Source organism: Myxocyprinus asiaticus, chromosome 43, assembly GCF_019703515.2.
Source record: "Myxocyprinus asiaticus isolate MX2 ecotype Aquarium Trade chromosome 43, UBuf_Myxa_2, whole genome shotgun sequence".
In the NCBI taxonomy this organism is placed as follows: domain Eukaryota; kingdom Metazoa; phylum Chordata; class Actinopteri; order Cypriniformes; family Catostomidae; genus Myxocyprinus; species Myxocyprinus asiaticus.
The window spans coordinates 7,219,494-7,230,239 of NC_059386.1; positions in this window are offsets into that span (position 1 = coordinate 7,219,494).

Genomic DNA, 10,746 nt, shown 5'->3' on the forward strand with positions numbered 1-10,746 from the left:
CTATTAAAGTCATAGTTTTGGGTTTAGGGTTTGGGTTAATCGTAAAATCAGTGTTCGTTGGTTTGTTTATTTTTCTATATGGGAGTAAAGTTTTGTACGAGCCAACTCGTACGATTTTGAAATTTTGCCATCTCGTACTATTATTATGACTTGTCATGAGATCGCCGGGCTGTCCTTGTCGGATCATGTTGTGCCTGGTTTGGACTAAGTGTAACAAAAAATGCACACTAAACACCAATAAAAACAAACAACACATACCAAACAAAACAAACAAGGCATACCAAACAAAACAAACAACACACATTCCAAACAAAACAAACAAGGCATACCAAACAAAACAAACAACACACATAAACAACAAACAACCTATTTATGTTATTTACTCGTTTCCAACAATAATCACAATCGGAAAACATCAGCAGCTAAACCTTTATCTCATTTCCTGTGCATTAACTACAAACTCCCACTAGATACCTTGCTCTCACTCTCTTCTCTTTAACTGTCTTTCTCTATCTCCCCTGCCCCTTTAAACTACATCTAAACGACAGCTCATCACTGAATTATCCCCCTCTTCCTCCTCCTCTCTCTCTCTTTCTGTCTCTCTCTCTCTCTCTCTCTCTAGTATCTTGCTTATGCAAATGCACTGGGTAAAACAATGGTAAGAATCTTAGCCGGATAAACACACATGGCCTGCATTTACAAATCAATACTTGGCGCTCAGTGGGGCTGTGCATTAAACATAAGCTGTTCCACAGAAGAGCAGAGTCACCATTGGCCCTCCTAACAATCAGTTCAATCAGTGGGGGAGACTACTCCCAACCTATGAGCTATAACAATAGTGATGCTGCAATTTATTTAAATCATTACCTTTACAAAAAATACCATGGTACTTTTTTTGTAAAGGTAAGGAAAGTTATCATAACAGAGTTACAAATACAATCTATGTATTGTTTTCTATCATGCCTTCCATCTACAAGGGCTTTTAATAGTACAAAGTAAGTTATTGCTGATTATCTCAAATCCTTGTGTTAATTATGGTTGTTTGAAACTGTCTGTGCCAAAGCTGCACTGCATCTGGTTTATTAGGTATGAATGATTCATGCACTTGATCTTTCTTCTGCCCAACATCAGATCTATAGCTTCAGGATATGCTTATTCTGCCAAGTTTGGCAAGAAATAACAAAAGGGTGAGATACGTTATAATCTAGTTTCTTTTTTGTCCATTTGATAATGGATCTTGGCAAACTTCCCTGGATGAAATTATAGTGCTTGTAAGGGAGCACTGTACTGATATTTCTCCAAAATTCTAGTTAGGATTTGTCCTAAATCCCTAATCCTAAATATTACGTTCTGCAATTAATTCAGCCTGAACTACTTGAAGTACAGAACTCCGAGCATCTTACCAACCCGCATCATGGACTGCACTCAGAGCTTTTTTGAAGATCGCATGAAAGATTAAATGCTTCTGAAGTGCTGTGATGAGGTTCGCACCAAACTCCAGCAAATAATGTATATAAGGGAGGATTTTGTTTGTAAATGCAAAATTTCACTTTAATTTAACGTTTGTGTAATTGCAAATGTTCTTGGTCATTGCGGGTGCACACACACAGTGTTAATGACATGCAGTGACACAGAGAAGGAGATGCCCATTTACTCTATTTCTGTGGAGATGAATGAAGAAAAATATTTTCAAATACACAAACAATCTCAAAGGTCTTCCTTCATACCAAATAAGGGCTCTTGCTTCGTGGGTTTAATCAGAGAGCCTTAAAATTAAGTGTGAAAATGAAAAAAATTAGGACAGAAATATTTTACTATAGCATGATTTATTATATTATAGTATTATATTATAAATGCTATTCAGGGATGCGTTTCCTGTATAGTGCCACTGCTTAACTGCCATAGTACGATGCAATGAATAGCTGCTTTAGACACGAAAGCACCGTTCACGTTTGTATGCACTGTGTAATCAGCATTCTCTTTACCCCCCAAATACATGCAGCTCAGTAAGTTTCCTCTCTTATGTCATACTTTGGGATTCCCCCGGCAGATTCGAGCATATACGAACAAGCGCTCTCTTCAAAAACCTATACGAATGCCACTTATGCGTTTACATGGCCACATAAGCCTCATTCTTCTACAGAAACCTAGGTGCGTTACATTTATTTTTCTTAATCCCTTAATTGGCATATGGAAAACAGCCGTGCTTGCAGGAACATTTCAGAATGCCACTTTCTGCAAAACCCCCAGAATAAGCCATTTTCTTATGTGCATGTAAAAGGGGTCATAGGTCTTTTAGAATGTAGTATAGCAGCCTCACTGCAGTCAAATGATGTTGACACTGCAGTCTTACAAGAAACTTTGCTTCTAATCACAGTTGAGCTGTAGTTCCAACCACACAACTTTGCCATGCTGTTTGCGAATGTTCACTGGCATGGTTTCGGTAAACAACAAATGGTTGAACTATGTTGGTAACCATGGAACTTGTGACTATATTTTGCTAATGATGCGTTTGTGAAATGCACCCCAGGTTGGCTGGGTACCAAAAACAACAGTGAAAAAGGAAAATGGACCAAAACCAAGTTGACCAAAAAGAGAGACATGCAGTATATTTGTAAAATATTTATATTTAATATATTATCTTTTTCATGTCATTCTACCCCTGTGCAATATTTTACAAATTTGTATTATATGATTCCTAGTTAAAGGTGCTATAAGCGCTGCTCTGGAACTTCCACAAGACAGAGCTGTTCAATCAGACGTGCCCCTTTTTATCAGTAGAGCATCTTCTCACAGTTGTCAAACACAACAGTAGCAAAATAGTGCCCTCAGCTGACAACTGTTATGAATCTGAATATGACATTAAAACCTGAATGTTGCACTTCAACTACACTGTAAAAATGCTACAGTAAAAAAAAAAACAAAAAAAAAAAAAAAAAAACATTAATTGGTTAAGTATAAAGTAATATATTTTAAGTATATTACAAAATATAAAAAAAATTATATATATATATATATATATATATATATATATATATATATATATATATATATATTATATACACACTACCGGTCAAAAGTTTTGAAACACTTACTCATTCTTTACTATTATTCTAAAATGTGCAAAAAAATAATAATAATAAAAAAAAAAAATAATAAAGTCATCAAAACTATGGAATAACATTTTAGTATCTTAAAAGTAGTCACCCTTTGCCTAGAATTTGTAGTCATGTACTCTTGACATTTTCTCAACCAACTTCTTGAGGTATCACCCTGGGATGCTTTTTAAACAGTTTTGAAGGAGTTCCCATCTATATGCTGGGCAATTATTGGCTGCTTTTCTTTATTATTTGGTCCAAGTCATCAATGAAAAAATAAATAAATAAATTACATAACATTTTAGTTTTATAATGAAATAAATGAATATGGTGGCACAATTATATTTTTGTCTACAAAACTAATTTCAAACATTTAAGCATACGCCTTCAGATCAAAAACATTTTAAGATCATGAGAAACATTTCAGTCAAGTGTTTCAAAACTTTTGACCGGTAGTGTGCGTATATATATGAGTAGTTCTAGAATTCGGGGTTCATTTTGTGTCTCCCAGATAACCCTTTTGTTATTTTTTAAAAAGAAAAAAATCTTTATTGAATCAGTTTTAAATAATTACAAGTACTATATGTAATTTCAGTAATAATAATAATAAAAAAAATTGCATCTGTTCCTATGTTCTGGTCAACTCTGTTACCTCTGTTATAAAACCGCATAAAAATCTCCAAAGCGTTCATATAAAAAGCATGTGACCTGCACCCAGTGATGTCACTTCCTCTGGTGGGAAACTCTGGAAGGCAGTGAGGTATGTCATGCTTCTTCTCTGATTATTTTGTACAAAATGTTAAGGATACACCAACAGTAGATAAATTATTTGTCAAATCTGTTATTGTGATATTGCAGTGAATCTCAATTGGGTTAAAAACCCTAAAAAAAAAAACAAACAAAAAAAACAAAAAAAACAAAACGATAATAAGATGAAAATCCATAATATTCTGTTTTAAGACATGCCATGTGGTATCTGGTTTGAGGTTAGCACATGGAGTTAAGGCACAAAATGGTGAAAAATGTCAACTCTGTTATCGTCAACTCTGCTAATGGTTTAAACAGTTTAACAATAACAGAGTTGACGATGAGTAACAGAGTCAAATGTTCTGAATCACATTTAAGCATTTTGCATTATTTGACATTTATTATGGATTCTGGGTCATTTTACTGTAAATGGTAAAAAATTTTATATACTATTCCAGGTTTCCAGCAGAAAGGTAACGGCAATACAGGGCATGGTGAGATGCCGACCCTGTAAGGAAGGCAGAAAAGTCGAAAAAAGATAGAAATACATGGCACAAAAGGAGAAATGCTGAGCAGGCAAGCAGAGTGGCTGATCCGGGTGAAAGGGAGCAAAGGTACAAGCGCAGGTATTGGAGAGAGGCGCAGCAGAGATGCAGAGCAAGAAGGCAGACACTTGTAGAGATGACACCACCACAAAGTCCTGAACCACAGACATCCAGGTAACATTAGTGACTGTTTAGATGAGTGCATAGGTCCATGAGTCTATAATTATATTATATGTACAGTAAGGCGTAGGTAGATTGAGAAAAGTGTAGTTTTTGTTAGGATTTTCAACATGATAGTATGTAACTGAACTGTTTCTTTCAAGGTGTTGTGTCTTAAAGGTACACTCCATAATTTATGCATGGTTTGTCATTTTAATTAAAGGTGCACTATGTAACTTTTTTTTGTTTCTTTAGAACTGTAGGACTTCTAGATTGACAATGTGCTCTTTTTGTTCTCACCCCACCATAACTCAACATACAAGCCTGTTTTGCTCTAATGTTTACAGATACAAATGTAAACATATGGCTTTAAAGTACATCTAAAACACATGTTATCTCTTGCAAGCTGCTATTCCTTGTATCAAGAGCTCTGTTTTCTTTTTTTTTTTTTTTTTTTTTTTTTAATGGCCCATAAAAAAGTTGCATTATGCACCTTTAAATAATAAATACCCATTTTTTGACAAATATAACTTATTGTTAAGGATTAAGGAATGTTACCTTAAGTTAGCTGCCCATCTTCTAAGGAAGCTGTAAAATATTCATTGAAATAGGCTACTTTAAATTCAACTTGAATTTAAATTAGTTTTTATCGTTTCAGAGTAAGGAGGTCAGGACGAAGAAAAATTAAATGCGAAAACTCAAAATTATACAGAGAAATTAAAAAATGAAAGATTTTGCTGAAAAAGAAAACAACTGCTGTCCGAAAATACCAGAAACGCCTCCAGAGACTGACGCGTGTCTGAATTCCCACGATCAAAAACGCGGAAACAGATAGTAAGACATAAAAGTCCCTGCAGAGGTTTAAAGAACTCTCTTTTTGATAAATAATATCAAACAAAAGTACCAAGACACTAAAGAAGAAAGAATGCATCAGATGATATCACGAATTGTGTCAGGAAAGATCATAAAAAAATACAAACTACAGAAAACAACACAGACCTCACTTGGTTTTTCAAGAAAGTGGTTTGGCAAGAGGAACCAAAGTGAACTCTCTTTTCAAAGAAGAAAATATTGATCAACACAAAACAAGTTCCAAAAGAAGATACAATAATTACTTTTGAGAGATGATGTCAGCCACTTGACTGCAGGAAATAAACAAACCATCACAAGGGGAAAAGCAAAAATGCAGAAAAGGTTTCTACATGATACCGTAAAAAATCTTCATCACAAATTTCTTCTTGAGAATCCATCAAGTCAGCTGTCATATGCACTTTTCTGTTGCATGCGTCCTTTCTGGGTTGTCAAACCATCCATATCTGACAGTGAAAACTGTCTCTGTAAAGTTCATGAAAACTGATCCTTCCTTGTGCAGAGCTTCATACACTCCAGCTTCTTGGGACGACTGACTTGGTAATCAGCGCAAACTCAATATGCTGTGACCCTGCAAGCAAAGAATGCAGTTATGGAGAATGTGCCAAATGCAGAAGCAATGTCTATCAGCTCAACCGTGACTATGATACTGAGGCTCCAGTGAGATTTGTTCAGTGGACAACTGAACTGGGAGAAAGGAGGAAGAAAAACAAAGAAAGTGAGAAAGAATCACAACCATTCCGAATGACAATGAGAAATGAGATGGAGATATGACTGATATGATCCAGAACCAGCTGAGAGTTTTCACAAGGCATCAATGCAACATTAAAATGCAATACATCCATGAGTGTTTGATTCACTTTGATTTTTCTGAAAATTACGCATGCAAATTGTCAGCAGAGATTCAGGCAGTTCACTTCGGTAGAGCAGGTGACTCTGCATACGGGAATCCTTCATGTGGGTGGGGTAGACAAACATTTGTTGAACACAAAAGAGAAAAGTCCACTTGCTTTATGGACACACTTGTCCCCTGTGCTAGATCATGTAAAAACCCACCATCCATCAGTAACTTTGGTTCATTTTTTTAGTGATGGACCATGCACCCAATACCGCCAGAAGGGCAACTTCTATATGTTTAGCACAGAGCTGTTCAAGAGGGGCTTCAAGAAAGACACATGGAGCTTCTTTGAAGCAAGCCACGAAAAAGGTGCTCCAGATGGAGTGTGTGGGGTTTTAAAAAGAACAGAAAACAGATTGGTCAGTGAAGGAAAATACATTCCAAATGCCAAGCAATGTATGACTGTCTACTGAACGTCCAGACCTCTATACAGCTGTTCTACATTGACGAGGAAGCTGTGGACAAAGCTGTACAGAAGATGCCAAAACGACTCCCGGTGGTTCCTTCGAAAATGCGCCTCCATCAGATGATCACTCTCACAACAGGAAAGGTCATCTACAGAGATGTCAGCTGTCTCTGCTCAACTAAGCAGATTTATCCTGGGACCATTGTTGAGGTCAATGAGACACATGCAAAAGTCACATGCATGCATAAAGTGGGAGAAATCGTTTCTGGCCAAACCGTGAGGATACTTCTTTGATTATTTCTTCAGAATCATCCCATAACCAATCCCAGTGACAGGACATCATGTAGAAATAAACAAAGAAATACGGACAGAAATTCATACAAAGGAGCAGGTATGGTGGAGCATGTGGGCCACACTTCCTGAAGGGGCAGCATAATGACCATGGATGTGTAGGCTCTAGCCCTTGACTAATAGGCTGGACCCTTTATCTGACTGGTTAGTGTGCTCACCTATGGTCTGGGCAAGCTGGGTGCAATTCCTGGCTGCCCTTCAATTTGCTACAATATTATGCAAACAGAAACATTTTTTTGAAAGTCATTTTATTTTCCAGACCAGTAATGCATGAGTCACATGTAGTTATTATATAAGTTCATGAAAGATCTGTAATTCAGATGTATTTGTTAGGATTAAATAATTGTTTTTACATTTAAAAATGGTTTCAAATGTTGTTGTTTTTGGTCTTTTAACTACGGGTGGTCAACTCTGTTATTCATATCAACTCTGTTACCATCAATGTCAACTCTGTTTGTTTAAGGTTTTGCTTTAAAAATGATCATTATAATGTTTTATTGTTAACAAATTGATGCTGTGTCATAACTAACATTCTTACTAGAAATGTCAAAGCATTTAATTCATTTTTAAAGCAAGTTTAGAGAAAATGCACACCATCTTGGCAACTTTTCAGTTAAACGTGTTGATATTTTTACTCCAAAACAAAAAGTCTCTATCTTATTAGACTTAAAGTTGAATTAATGGATGTAGAGGGAAAAGTTATCTTAGGGAAGACAGGGTTTTAAATTGTATTACATTTGTTGACTATATATATTTGACCCAGTTTGTATACAGTATAACAGAGTTGGCTGATTTTTCTGTTACCACATTGATTTTCAGAATAAATATTTTAAATCTTACAAGTTTAAGATCAGCAAATACCGAAAATGTTAAATTTAAAGTGTGTACTATATGAATAATAATAATAAAATAAAATAAAATAATGGGAAAATATCATTCCCATTTTTTGTTTTCTTTCTATACTTGAAATGTATCCGCAATTCTGGAATGGGCCATATATATATTTCTCTTTGGAGAAAATGAAAGGGATTTTTACTTCCAGAACTAAACTGTTGCAATCTGTAGTTGAAGAAACTTATTTAAGAGAAAAGTATTTTAACATCAAAAATATAAAACACTCCACCTTGAAACAAAACTTTTTTTTTCACAAACCTGTGTTGCTTTTACCTCATGCTGCTCATCCAGAGTTTCTTTATTAAAAGGGAATCTTTAGAAAGCCTCCCAGTGGTAACTGACATGAATGTTCTCAACTTCCTTTTTGATTTTCTCTCAGTGTGTGAGTGCTAGTATGATTAGTTTTATTTTTATGCGTGTCTCATCACGGCATATTGACGATATAAAAATGCTAATATGAGTAAGTATCCCTGCTGAGACTCGCCTCAGGTTCATGGACGGTGAGTGGTCCTGAAAAAAATAAATAAATAAATGACTGAGGCTGTTTGTTCCACACAAGAACTTCTGAGGTAAGTGAGATCACAGACATGTGTATTCCCAGATGAATATTTCAAATGCAGATCAGTCAGCGTGTGACTACTTTTACTCACAACATGAGAGGTTTGCTAAGCCTAAGATACTTTTCTAAGAAATACGGCTTATTTTCACCTAGTGGACAAGACAAAAAAAAAAAAAAAAAAAAATCCCATTGATTTACATTGAAGGAGGGACATGAAACATCACTGTAAAAAGTGGTAATGTACAATTGTTACCTTGAGCTATTTCTACCTGATCAAAACCTTAAACATTATTTTGTTGATACAACTTAATGCATTCAGGTTGATTCAGTGATGTTACATAATATATATATATACACACACAGGGTATATACAGGGTTGGGGAATAACGGAATACATGTAACGGGATTACGTATTTCAAATACAAAATATAAGTAACTGTATTCCACCACAGTTACAGTTTAAATCATTGGTAACTAGAATACAGTTGCATTCAAAAAGTATTTAGATTACTGAAGAGATTACTTTGCATTTTATTGTCATTTGTTTCATTTAATATTTAGTCCTTTCAGATGGAAAACATTTATACATATAAATGATGTGATCCAAAGTGCATTTGAACAGTGGTGAAACACTTTCTTATGTTGTGTTACATTCATACGAGCAGACAGAGAAGTAAGTTTGAAGTAAGTTTGGAGCAGAAGAAATAGAAATAAACTTTGTGTAAATTGTCAGCTTTAAGCTAAGCTAAAATGCTATTTCTAGCCATTTTACATGCACATGTTTTTTTATCAAGAAAATTCACGTTGGATTTTTTTTTTTTTTTTTTTTTTTTTTTTTTTTTTTAGTAAGACCTTTGATATTAGGGCAAAAATCGTATTCTTGATAATAATTTTTGTATTGTTTTCCTGTAAAAATATCTAAAAATCCTTAAAACAAGATCAATTTGATTAATCTTGTTTTAGAAACAACACTGCATAAGATATTTAGGTTTTTCAGAGAATGTATTTTTAACATGTGTATTTTGTCTTACTGTACTGGCAGAGTTTTTATAGTCAAAACAAGTGAAAAAATCTACAAGTGCTGAAGAAGTAATCCAAAGTATGACCTTGAGTAATCTAAGGGAATACGTTACAAATTACATTTTACAGCATGTATTCTGTAATCTGTAGTGGAATACATTTCAAAAGTAACCCTGCCAACCCTGTATATATATATATATATATATATATATATATATATATATATATATATATATATATACTATTATTATGATCTACTAGTCTCCAACTAGCAGATTGTACATATGGACATTTTTGGATTTATTATGCAGAAACTGGACCATCCTAACACACTTAGGATGAGTTTTATACCCTTGGAAGATATTTATGTGAATTTCGATAATATTCTTTCTATAAAATGGCTTCAGCACCCAGACCTAATTTAAATAGATTTGAATTTGTTATGATCACTCAGTTCATAGCCAGATGCTATTGAGGCATAGCCAGATGGAGAAGAAAATCTAGGTGGAGTGGACACGTGCCCAGACGTATCCAGACAAGTCTGTTCTTGCCTTGGGTCATAATATGGATCATAAAAAGGGGCATTTGAGTAAAGTCCTGTCCATGGATGAAATCTAATCCATTACTAAATAACCCTGCCATTGGTAACTGGGTGTTTCATCAAATACTTTTATAATCCAGGGGTTATTTTTTATTAACACTAAAATATTTTATTTTTATTTTAAGGGCACATTAAAGAGCCTTCACCATTAATTTTTTTGTTAGCCCATGTCCAACACCCAAACTTTCAATTATAATATATATATATATATATATATATATATATATATATGTGTGTGTGTGTGTGTGTGTGTGTGTGTGTGTTCATCATAAAAATATTACTAATTACACAGTAAAATAAACAAACCATTAAATATTAAGTGAATATTTATGTGAGAAAAACTCTATATATCATTTTGTATAAAATTACAAATGATAATTTCCAGCACAACTAACAATTTTATAATGCGTTATTTCCAATCAGGCATTAGTGACATTTGAAGAAATAAAAGAAAATTAAAAAAATAATAATAATAATATTATATAATGTATAACTGTTGGACATTGTTAGTAGACAAATTGGTAACACTTTACAGTAAGGTTCTATTTGTAATAATGATCAATGATATTTGCTACATTATTCAAAAAACTGGACTGGC